The sequence below is a fragment of the Herpailurus yagouaroundi genome, unplaced genomic scaffold (genome assembly GCF_014898765.1).
Source record: "Herpailurus yagouaroundi ecotype Mexico unplaced genomic scaffold, PumYag 198, whole genome shotgun sequence".
NCBI lineage: Eukaryota > Metazoa > Chordata > Mammalia > Carnivora > Felidae > Herpailurus > Herpailurus yagouaroundi.
This window is the reverse complement of record NW_024412429.1, coordinates 11530001-11541639: the sequence shown is the minus strand read 5'-3', so window position 1 is coordinate 11541639 and position 11639 is coordinate 11530001. Positions and strand designations below refer to the sequence as shown.

The 11639-nt window shown below is 40.3% G+C and overlaps 1 long non-coding RNA gene across 1 annotated transcript in view; it reads right to left on the bottom strand.

Moving 5' to 3' along the window:
* Positions 1-687: 687 nt before the first annotated feature.
* The window catches only part of LOC121013269 (uncharacterized), a 23608-nt gene continuing 12656 nt past the window's right edge, over positions 688-11639 (bottom strand). The window contains exon 3 of the long non-coding RNA XR_005782609.1: positions 688-828. This is a non-coding gene — a long non-coding RNA (uncharacterized LOC121013269). The remainder of the gene's footprint in view (positions 829-11639) is intronic.

The following is an 11639-nucleotide window of genomic DNA, read 5'->3' as shown; positions in this document are numbered from 1 at the left end:
TCATGGTATACATTACATCCCTAAGACTTATTTATAACTACAAGTTTGTACCTTTTGACCACCTGCCTCCAATTCCTACTTCCCGACCCTCTACCTCTGATAACCACAAGGCTGATCTCTTTCTCTATGAGTATGGCTTTGGGGGGATGAGTTATTTGTTTTGGGTTTTGTTTTGTTTTGTTTAGATTCCACATATAAGTGAGATCTTACAGTATTTGTCTTTCTCTGTCTGACTTATTTCACTTAACATAACATGCCTGCAAGGTCCATACATGTCACAAATGGTAGAATTTCCTTATTTATGGCTCAATAATATTTCATTGGATGTACACACACCCATTAATACACACACACACACACACACACACACCACAATTTCTTTATACATTCATCTATCACTGGACACTTAATCGTTTCCACGCCTCGGCCATTGTAAATAATGTTGTCATGAACATGAGGGTGCACATATCTTTTCAAGTTAGTATTTTCATTTCCTTCAGATAAATACCCAGAGGTGGAATTTCTGGATCATATAGTAGTTCTATTTTTAATTTTTTGAGGATCCTCCATACTTTTTCCATAGTAGCATATGTCATCTCTTATCTCTCTGATGATGGCCATTTTAACAGGCATGACTAGTTTTTAATTTGCATTTCCCTCATAACTAGTGATGTTGAGCATCCTTTCATGTATTTATTGGCCTTTTGTATATCTTCTTTGGAAAAATGTCTAGTCAGGCCCTCTGCTCATTTTTTAATTGAGTTATTTGGAGTTTTGCTATCAAGCTGTATAAGCTATTCACATATTTTTATATTAACTCCTTATTAGCTATATGATTTGCAAATATTTTTCCCATTCCATTGTCTTTTCACTTTGTCAATGGTTTCTTTGGCTGTACATAAGCTATTTAGACTAGTGCAGTCCCACTTGCTTATTTTTTGTTTTGATGCCTGTGTGTTAGGTGTCATAACCAAGAAATCATCACCAAGACCCATGTCAGGAAGCTTTGTTCCTCTGTTTTCTTCTAGGACTTCCATGGTTTCAGGTCTTACATTTACGTCTTCAATCTGAGTTAATTTTTGTGAGTGGTGTAAGATAGGAGTCCAGTTTCATACTTTTGAACATGAATTTCCAACTATCCCAGCACCATTTATTGAAGAGACTGTCCTTTCTCCATTGAGTATTCTTGGCTCTCTTGTCAAATATTAGTTGATCATATATGCTTGGGTTTATTTCTGGGCTATCAATTTCTGTCCCATTGGTCTACTTGTCTGTCTTTATGCCAGTGCTATACTGTTTTGATGACTATAGCTTTATAGTATAGCTTGAAATCAGGAATTGTGATGCCTCTGGCTTTGTTCTTCTTTCTTGGGATTTATTTTTTGACTATTTGGGGTCTTTGTGCTTCCATATAAGTTTTAAGATTGTTTTCCACTTATGTAAAAAAAAAGTGCCATTGTAATTTTAATAGAGATTGCATTGAATCTATAGATGGCTTTTGATAACATTGACATTTCAACAATGTTAATTCTTCTAATCCATGAACATGGGATACCTTTCCATTTATATGTGGCTTCAATTTCTTTCATCAAGGTCTTGTGATGTTCAGAGTAAAGCTCTTTTACTTCCTTGGTCATTCCTTAAATAATTTATTGTTTTTGATGCTATTGTAAATGGGATAGATATCTTTCTTTTTCAAAAAAAGTTCTTGCTACTGCATAGAAATACTACTGATTTTATACATTGACTCTGTATCCTGCAACCTTACTGAATTCCTTGATTAGATCTAACAGTTTTTTGGTTGAGTCTTCAGGATTTTCTATATATAAAATCATGTCATCTACAAATAGAGACAATTTCACTTCTTTCTTTCCAATTCTGACATTTTTGTTTTTGTTTTTGTTTTTTTCTGGCCTGATTATTCTAGCTAGGACTTCTAGTACCATACTTAAAAGGAATAGTGAGAGCCGTCATCTTTGTCTTGTTCCTGATCTTAGAGAAAAAGCTTTCAACCCTTCACCACTGAGTATGATGTTAGCTGGGGGCTTGTCATATACGGCCTTTATTATATTCACATATGTTCCTTCTTCGCTAGGAGTTTTTATCACAAATGGATGTTGAATTTTGTCAAATGCTTTCTCTGTATCTGTTGAGATGATCATATAATTCTTTTCTTCCATTCTATTAATTTGATGTATTGCATTGATTTATTTGCGTATTTTGAAGCATCCTTGCGTTCCAGATATAAATCCCATTTGATCATGATGAATGATCCTTTAAATGTGCTACTGAATTTATTTTGCACTATTTTATTGAGAATCTTTGCATCTATATTAATCAAGGATATGGCCTGTAGTTTTCTTTTCTAGTAGGTCTTGTTTGGTTGTGATATGAAGATAATGCTGGCCTCATAAAATGATTTTAGGAGTGTTCCCTACTCTTTGATTTTTTAGAAGAGTTTGCAAAGGATTGGTGTTAATTACATGGCACATTTGTAATGGCAACTGGTGATTCTTCATCACACAGTTGTATAAATTATCGCCTGTTTTTCCTTCATTTGTGCCATGAACAACTGTTGAACTATACAAACATTTTGTTGAAATACTGTATACGAAAAATCATTACATGTTAGGAATGTAAATGACTGTCTCAGGACATCGGGGCTGAAATATTGGCTCTGGGTAGGAAAGCGCTCATGGCCCTGGCCCTGTGCTGTTATTTAGTAATGGAAATAGAAACACAGCCTCTCCGTTTGCCAGAAAGGTGATTCTGCAGCAATCAAAGGCTGAAAAACACAGCTGCTGCTGGGCCAGAGTCCCCAACACAGAAACTTCTATTGAAGCAAGTATCTTTTCATTGAGCTCCACAGAAAACCATCAGTGGCTTTTTTAACCTGACTTTGTGCTTCATTTGGTGCAGCTCAGTGCAAGAAGCTATAGAAGGATAGCCCTGGAGAGTAAATTGTTTTCTACCACCCCACTAGATAAAGGCTACATAAAGATGCTGATTTTCCCTTCCTGTTTTCTCAGCACCCAGGGGTTATAATGACAAACCTGGCGTGCAACACTTAGTGACTGGGTGACAAAATACTCAGGTTGAGAAAACGATGCTCAAGGAAATGCCCCCAAATAATAATACCACTAAAAATAGAAAACTGAAATCACAAGTTTGATCATTTGGGTTGAATGGTTGAAAAAAAAGTTTGTTAGGAAAAAGAAAAAGTTTGCGTGTTGGGAGGGAGGGGTGTGTTTAATAATCCCAGCTCTCTCTCGTAAACAAAATCATGCATCAGAGGGAAAAATGAAACAAGCAGAACTATTGGTATCCAAGGACAGAAAGGGGCAGTTCAGACCATGGAACAGGTTTCCAGATCTCTGCTAATTACTTTCTCTGTTCAGAGCAGCTGGGGCCTCTGAGGGGCTGGTATTGTTCCTTGCCCCCAAATACTTTACAATCCCATTGGGAGAGCAATGATAGCAAATATTCGGTGACAGAACAATGTGAGGAGATGATTTTGCCCTGTTAAAGTAGACGATATAAACTTACATTCCGTAGGGGGTTCAGAGAAAGGAGAGGCTGGTGGCAAAAACATCAGGGGCCACCTAACCAGACAGCTGCATTTATCAGTCTGCTTATTTCTGGGCTTTCATGCCATCCTTGCGCCTTTGACCGTATCGCTCCCCAACCATGGGTGCCCCCATTCCTTTGTTAGGACCCCCCATCATGGATGTGTTTGAAGTTTCTCCTTACTGGAGCTGTCCCCGATCACTGTTATCCACAGATGCTCTAGGACATGCAGACCCCACCCCCGCCTCCATAGAACATGTCTCCATGACTATAAACATCTATGAAGCATCTGTGCCTAGTTGACATTGAGGAGAAAAAGCAAGGCAGGATCGTTCATGGACTGCTTAAAATAATAGCAAGTATTTTGCCCTCTTTCATACAAACTGTTTATTCAATATCCTTCTAATAATTTCACTTAAAGAAGTTGTCATAGGTGTGGATAAGGTCTTAGATGCAAGGATATTCTTTGAAGCACTGTTTACAATAGCGAGAATCTGAAAATATCCTAAGTATCTAATAACAGATACTGCATAGAATATAATAATAGAATAATAACAGACTATAAGGCAACCAACAAATATAGTATAGCAAATGAATATTTATGAACATAGAAATATGCTTACAATATATTAAGAGGGAAAAACCACAGGCTACTGCAAGCAGATACAATGTGATCCTGTAATTCATACCTATAGACAGTTGTATATATGTAAACATACATATCTATACACACATATATTTTTAATGCATATAAACATATATATACATATATAAACATATATATAGGTTTATATGCATTAAAAAATGTCAACCATTGGATGAAGTGCATTCATGTTTTTACTCTATTGCTTTGGTATTTTTCTGATTTTTCTTTGATAAATAAAGAACCCAAACATGGTTATAATGACTATGCCCACAAAACATTGTCCTTTTGATTATGAAATATTTTATGCCTACAAATGAGCTTTTGGAAAAGTATAATAAATACCCACGTACCTACCACCAAGCTTGCACAATTCTCTTTTTAGGCAACTTTGCTTTTAGCGAAGGGGTCTAAGAAATGAACAAAAGTAGGTCAGAATGCTGAAACGCTATGTGGATTTACCCTCCTGTAATGAGAGGTTTCATTCTGACCCTCTTAAACTCAGTTTTTAACAGCCCAGACTATCTCTAAAAAACACCCTTTCTCCCAGCCTCTGCACCAGTAATAGTAACATATAATGTAGTACAAAGAACCATGATTTTTCCCTATTCAGGGAGCTGTTATCATCTGCTGTGGTAAGCTGGCTGTGGAGTCTGGGCCCGAGCCCACACACAACTCACCTCCTGATTTACTTAAATCTTTTTGCTTCCATCAACCACAGGGAATGGGGACACTTACAGGTAACAACTGACAATTTGAACAGAAAATATAGAGAAAAGCTGTGTAAAGCGAGTGGCTCAGATTATAGCTGTTGACTTCTAATATTATTTGATAGATGAGGCCGCTACAATTATCTACTGCTCATGGGTTCCATTACTGGAACAAGAAGCACACAAAATAAGGGCAATTTCCCAAACAATATCTGGGCCCACTTAACTTTGTCAAGAGCCATTTCAGCAAGTGAAGTCCTCCTTGTAAAAGACACAAAGATAATGCGCTGGCAACTTGACATGGGCATTTAGTTCCTACCACATTAACTGCCTTTTGTTATTTCTGCTATGCACTAGTTAAGGCCAAATTGGATATTATTTTTAACTAAGCATTTGTTTTAAAACGCAATCATGGAATCTACCATTTTTCCTCTAAGATAAAAGAAAAGGAAAAAAAGAGCTCTAAGAAAAATTTGAAGACCTCTAAACAAAAGAGTGAAGAAAAGTTTCCACCTGAATTTTTCATGAATCTTTCTCCCAACCAGCTACCCTAAAATTATCAGAATAGTTTTCATTCTTAAAAACATTATTCTGTGGTTTAACCTTAAGTTACTATTTAAAGATCAAAAAGAAACTGCCTCTAGAGAAAGAAAAAAGCCATACATTTTTGAAAGACAAAAAACAAAGTACCTGTGCAGTGAACTGAATTATTGCATCCATGTTAACTGTTAATTCATTTTGCATTTTGAACTTGGATTGAGCCATTGGGTGGAATGAGTTTGGGAAATGTTAGAACTTCATCAGGAATTACACTTGTCCCCTACCCCAATCTTCTTCCCCACGTTGGAGAGTGGAAAGAGGAAGGAGGAGACTGAGGAAGATAAGAAAAACACAAAATAATTCCTGGCTGATGACCTTACAATGGGGGGGGAGGGGGGAAGGGGGGAGGTCACCACCAGAAGTTCACCCAAAGTGGTTTACCTTTCTCTCTTAGACAGAATCCACGTGCATGGACCTACATAGTGCCTTATTTTCTAAATTAAAATCCCTCTGATTTATTTTCCTTTTTATTCTTGTTGCTTTGATGTATTTCCAAACCAAAATATGGGAAAGTCTCAAAGACACACAGGATATTGGACTCCTTTTCTACCTTTCCCTATCCTTTTTCATCCCACTTTTCAAGTGATACACAGTTGACCAGTTGGCCTATCTAGTGCCAGGGCTGTGTCTTCCCCTTGACCAAATGCTACAGATGAATCCTCCTGGGTACTTAGCCAAGAAATGTCCAAGTCCCCTAAAATCTGGGTCACTGTGAACATCCATAAGTGGAGCTGGTCAAAAAGCATGCTCCTCTCCAATAATACTCAAGAGAGATGGTTAAGTCTGTCCAGTTTAATTATAACATTCAGGATTTTTTTTTTTTATTATTCTTTCTCAGCTCCTAGAGTCTTTTAAGTCTCTTTTTAAAAGGCCTCTACACAAAAGGTAACTTCATCCTGGAGAAAAAGAAACTCAGACTTGGCCACACCACTTCCACTTGGGCATTGATTAGATGTCTTTTTTTTTAACAAATTCAAAAAGAAAAGGGACACGACTTAAAACTAAAATAGAACCAGGCACATTGTACAAAGGATTATTTCAAGTAATTCTCCTTGAAACTATAACAAAGGAATGTTTCCTGGGGATTAAATGGACTGTCAGGTAATCAGAAAAGTTCTTTTAGGTTTTTCCTCAGGAAGAAAAAGAGCACTTTGGATGGATTTTGTTCCTGGCATTTTGTGACACTTTACAGCTTATTCCCTGGTGTCACACCGATTTATTTTATTATTCATGAGCTCCGGGAAGGAAGGAATGATCTCAGAGGTCCCCAGCTGGACCACACTAATAGATCCTTTTCCTATCCTCCACCTTCTGTTACTTTAACATGGATAAGATCGTTTTATTAATATGGATAAGATTGTTTTATTAATGAGAACAAATGGGTTTCCTGAATATCAGCCTCTCCTTTGGTCACTCTGGAACCTGATATACTTGATTAATTGATTTCCAACTTTTTGAGCACCCACACTATTTTTGACACTGTACTTTTAAGAAATGAGGACCTACATGAACAAAAGCTGTACCTCCAGGAAGTTACATTCTAATGAAATAAGACTGACCTCCATTACTAATTGATGACACTACAGTCAACTCTCAATTATTCATGTAAAGATTATCCCTGACACGCTTTGTAGAGCATTCGTTGTGAATTTCTAAATCCTAGGCTCTCCTACTTTTCAACCAGACAGACTTAGGGGATGTAGTGTGAAATTCCTCACAACACTATAGATTTTGGCGCAGAAGGAAGCAACCCAACTGCCCCCAACTGCCTCTGGATCTTAATCTTCATTCATTAAGCAGGCATGGAGTACTTTCGAAAAGGTACTATGTCAGGCACCACAAAGAAAGATGAATTAAGTGTGAAAAAGGTATACCAGGCTCCCAGATAGGAGGGGCTAATTCTACTGGTAGAAAGAAACAGAAAAGAATATCAATGGGAAGAGGACACTTGACTTGAGTAATGGAAATGCAGGGGGTGTTGAGGGGGTGGACAAAATGAGAAGACATTCTAAGCAGCGTCTGAGCAGAGGCGTAGAACTGTTAAATAATGTGATGCGCTACGGAATTTTCATGTTTAGCGTGACCCGGGGGTTAGCAAGTGGAAGGAGGTAATGCAGGTGCTAACAAGAGATAGAAGTGAAAAGATAAGCAGAGAAGGGGCCTCCACAGGACTTCTTGCTTTGGGTTTTAAAGGGATAAGAAGTTAAGCATGACCCCTCTCCACTCAGCGCATGGCTTGGGTAACAAAGTAGTTGGGTGCCATCACTAAGACTGGGAATCCTGGAGGAGAAACATTTTCAGAGGAAAAATAATGGGTTCAGTTTGGGACATTTCCCTCACTACTGTACTGAGAGTCGTGAATGGCTTCCAACTCTTAATATTAATACCTGGGTTCCACAATCGACTGCTATTGGGCTACCTAGTCACCTGAAGACAAGAGATTATTCTCTTACACACCTCCATTACATAAAATACATCTCCCGTCATCTGTGTGGTTTCTTCAGCCTACATGCAGACAGGGAGATTGTCTGGATTTTTCCAGAAATCGAGGATTGGTTATTTACATCGCTCAATCTAATTTTTTTTTTTTTTTTACAATTTAGTGTAGATACTGATACTTCTTCTGCTTTAGTTTTGGACATGTACATGATACACAGACTATGTTGGAGATAATTTCTCAGGTCCAAAGGAAACAGCATCACAATTAGCCTTAAGGTTGGCCCACGTGGACCATGGAGGAAAATGGTGCCAAAATGTCTAGCAAATGTCACTAGGAAGTTAGCATATTCATTCATTCGTTCATTCGACGCATGTATTCTGAGGACTTACTACATGCCAGGCCAGTGGATTGGGGAGCTGATTAAGAACCCTGCCCTCATGAGCCAAAGCATAAGAGACTCGTAAAAACTGAGAACAAACTGAGGGTTGATGGGGGGTGGGAGGGAGGGGTGGGTGGCGGATGGGTATTGAAGAGGGCACCTGTGGGGATTGGCACTGGGTGTTGTATGGAAACCAATTTGACAAGAAATTTCATATTTAAAAAAAAAAAGAAAAGAAAAAGAACCCTGCCCTCATGGTGCTTTCATTCCAGTGGGGTGGACAGGACGCCCGACATGAAGAAAACCGGATGGAGTGGCAGCTTCAATGGGGGGGAGGGGAGAGGGGTCAGAGAAGGGTCTGCTGAATAAATGCTATTGCACTGAAAGCTGAAAAATGAGGAAAAGCCATGGACACCAAGATTCGAGGGAAAACATTCCAGAAAGGACAGCAGAGGAACTAAGACCAGAACCGGCCTGGTGTGTTCAACAAACCGAAAAGCCACCCGTGTGGCTGCAGCAATGCCGGCAAAGGGACAGTGAAACAGGCTAAGGGGGGAAAGGAGGCCGAGCAGATCACGCACAGACAGGAGCAAGAGCTTCACCTACACGGGATCAAAGCCATTTCAGAGCCTCTCAGGGACCTCAGTCACGTGACCGAAACTCTCAGAAACCTTTTTTCCCCTGTTTCTATCAAAACAGCAGCAATACTTTTATCACTTGAGAAGGGTAACTATGCAACGCCTGGCACATAGGAACAACCTAAGTAGGGTTCGTCCGTCCCCCTCCCCTTTTTCTTCTTGTAATAGCAATCAAGGAAGCCAAGGTGGATTGTGTGAACATTAGGAAAAACGAGCCGGGGCGCCTGGGTGGCGCAGTCGGTTAAGCGTCCGACTTCAGCCAGGTCACGATCTCGCGGTCCGGGAGTTCGAGCCCCGCGTCGGGCTCTGGGCTGACGGCTCGGAGCCTGGAGCCTGTTTCCGATTCTGTGTCTCCCTCTCTCTCTGCCCCTCCCCCGTTCATGCTCTGTCTCTCTCTGTCCCAAAAGTAAATAAACGTTCAAAAAAAGAAAATTAAAAAAGAAAAAAAAAGAAAAACGAGCCTTTTCTGGTCTCAATGTGTGAGGTCTTCCTTCCAGCAGCTCCTGGTTCCTGGAGCTAACGTTCAGCACTGCCCCCCTTTCCAGGAACCCGGGGGCCGGAGGTCAATGTTGCCGAGATAGATCAGGTGATGCGATGGTGAAAAATGGTCCCATGTGAGCCTGGAGACCTTCAAATTAATTTCCTGTGTAACCCTGGCATTTGTGAGCTGAGGTCTCGCAAGTTAAAAATAAAGCAGGAGCTAACTCTGCAAGATGAATGCTTTTTAAAATCAACAATTACTTTGAAGTCCTTAGAGAAAGGTACTTTAAAATGCAAGTTATTCTGCTTGATCATCACCTATTTCCTGCCTCCTGAGGGCGAGAGGGGGGGGCGCAGCAGGGAATACGGAATATTCCTGATTTGCTGACTTCCCTCCCCAGCTATCCTTGATGGCAGACTGAATCATTTCTGGTATTTAAGACCTCTTTCCTCTCTGATCACCTCACCATCATCTCTTCATCTTTTCTACGTCCCGAGAAGCCCAAAGAGGTCTGGCACATCCCTTGCCGTTCTAGTTTTCCTCTAAGAAGAGAGAAGCACCTGCTTTTCTCCACGACCAACACTCCTCAATTCCATCTCCTCTAGCCAGTCGCCACAAACTCTCACTCAAGGACTAGACACTAGAGTTACGTGTTCCCAGGCTCTTCTGCAGCGTGCCTTTGGGCTGGGTACCCTGTTGAAAAGGAGGGTATAAAACCAATGACAGCCCAGTCACTCACCGTCACAGTAAGGGGACCTTATACTTGCTGACTTTAAACCCTGGCTAAAAAAAAAATAGGGGTTGATCTATGTACAACCTTTGTCTGCATTCTCATGAACACTCAAGCCTTGGACTTGCTGTAATATCTGCTCCATAAAAAAAAGTCACTTATGGGGTTTAGGTATGCAGAATTAATTGGTCTACATCCAATCTCTTCAAAACCTGTGTGTAGCGAGTGGACCAACCGCGGCCCCAAAGGAATAATAGGTCTACACCCTAATCCTCAGGAGTAAAGAGAGGAGAAAAATCCCCCTTGCTAGAGCAGATGTGCTCTGGACAGAACCCTGCTGGGCACCAAACCTCAGACCGAGAGACGGACAACCGTCTCTTTAGCTGTGGCTCTGAAAAGAAGATTCAATATCACACATGAAGGCAGGGAAGAGACCAAGCACATCTAAGGCTCCTGTGTGTGGACAAAAACTGGGTCTGGACACGATTCAAGGGTGAGTAATGACAGAAAAACAGCAATAAGCAGGATCCACACTCAAGACGCTCAGTGGAAGAGAGCTCTTTGAAAATGATCCACTGCAGGATCCTGAAAGTTTTTAGAAAATTCTTTTTGCGCCCCACAGAGTACAAAGAAGGGGCACCTGGGTGGCTCAGGCAGTTAAGCGTCCGACTCTTGATTTCGGCTCAGGTCACGATCTCGCGGTTCGTGGGTTCGAGTCCCGTGTCAGGCAATGCAGAGCCTGCTTGGAATTCTCTCTCCCTTCCCCTCCCCTGCTCTCTCTCTCTCAAAAATAAATAAACATTTAAAAAATTGAGTACAAATAAAATAAGCTTCTGTGTACAATAAAGAGAATACGAACAAGGGGAATCTTAATGCTTAGAATGGAACAAAATAAATGGAACAAAGGCGAATAGAGGCAAGAGGAGAAAAGGGTGCGGCTGTGCCCCTTCTCTTGGGAGGGAGGAGACAAGCCGAGGAGGACCGTTCACCTTAGCCTAGAACACTTACAGAAACATGTCCCACAATGCTCCTGAAAACAGCAACGGAAACACCAAAACCTAGTAGAACCATAAGTAGAATCTGTTTGTTTTTCCAAAGTGTTTGCTGAGTGCCCGCTATGACTAGGTGCTCAGCATGAACTAGAAAGATACACACGTTGCCAAACTTTCCAAGAAATGAAAACATAGTTTACACCTAAAACATAAAAATCAAAGAAAGCAGCAAAGGAAGCACACAATAACACACAAACCAAATATGCTGCATATACCGATAAGTTTAAATGCATTAAGCTCTCCAATGAGCTAAAAACTGGCTGGGTAAAGATCGGGAAAGACAGAGTGAGAGAAGGACAAGGGAGGAGGTAACATAAAGCAAAACATCCTCCAAAAAAGTTCAGAATATGCAAAGAGGTATCAGGGCAAAGTTAAATATATATATATATATATATATAT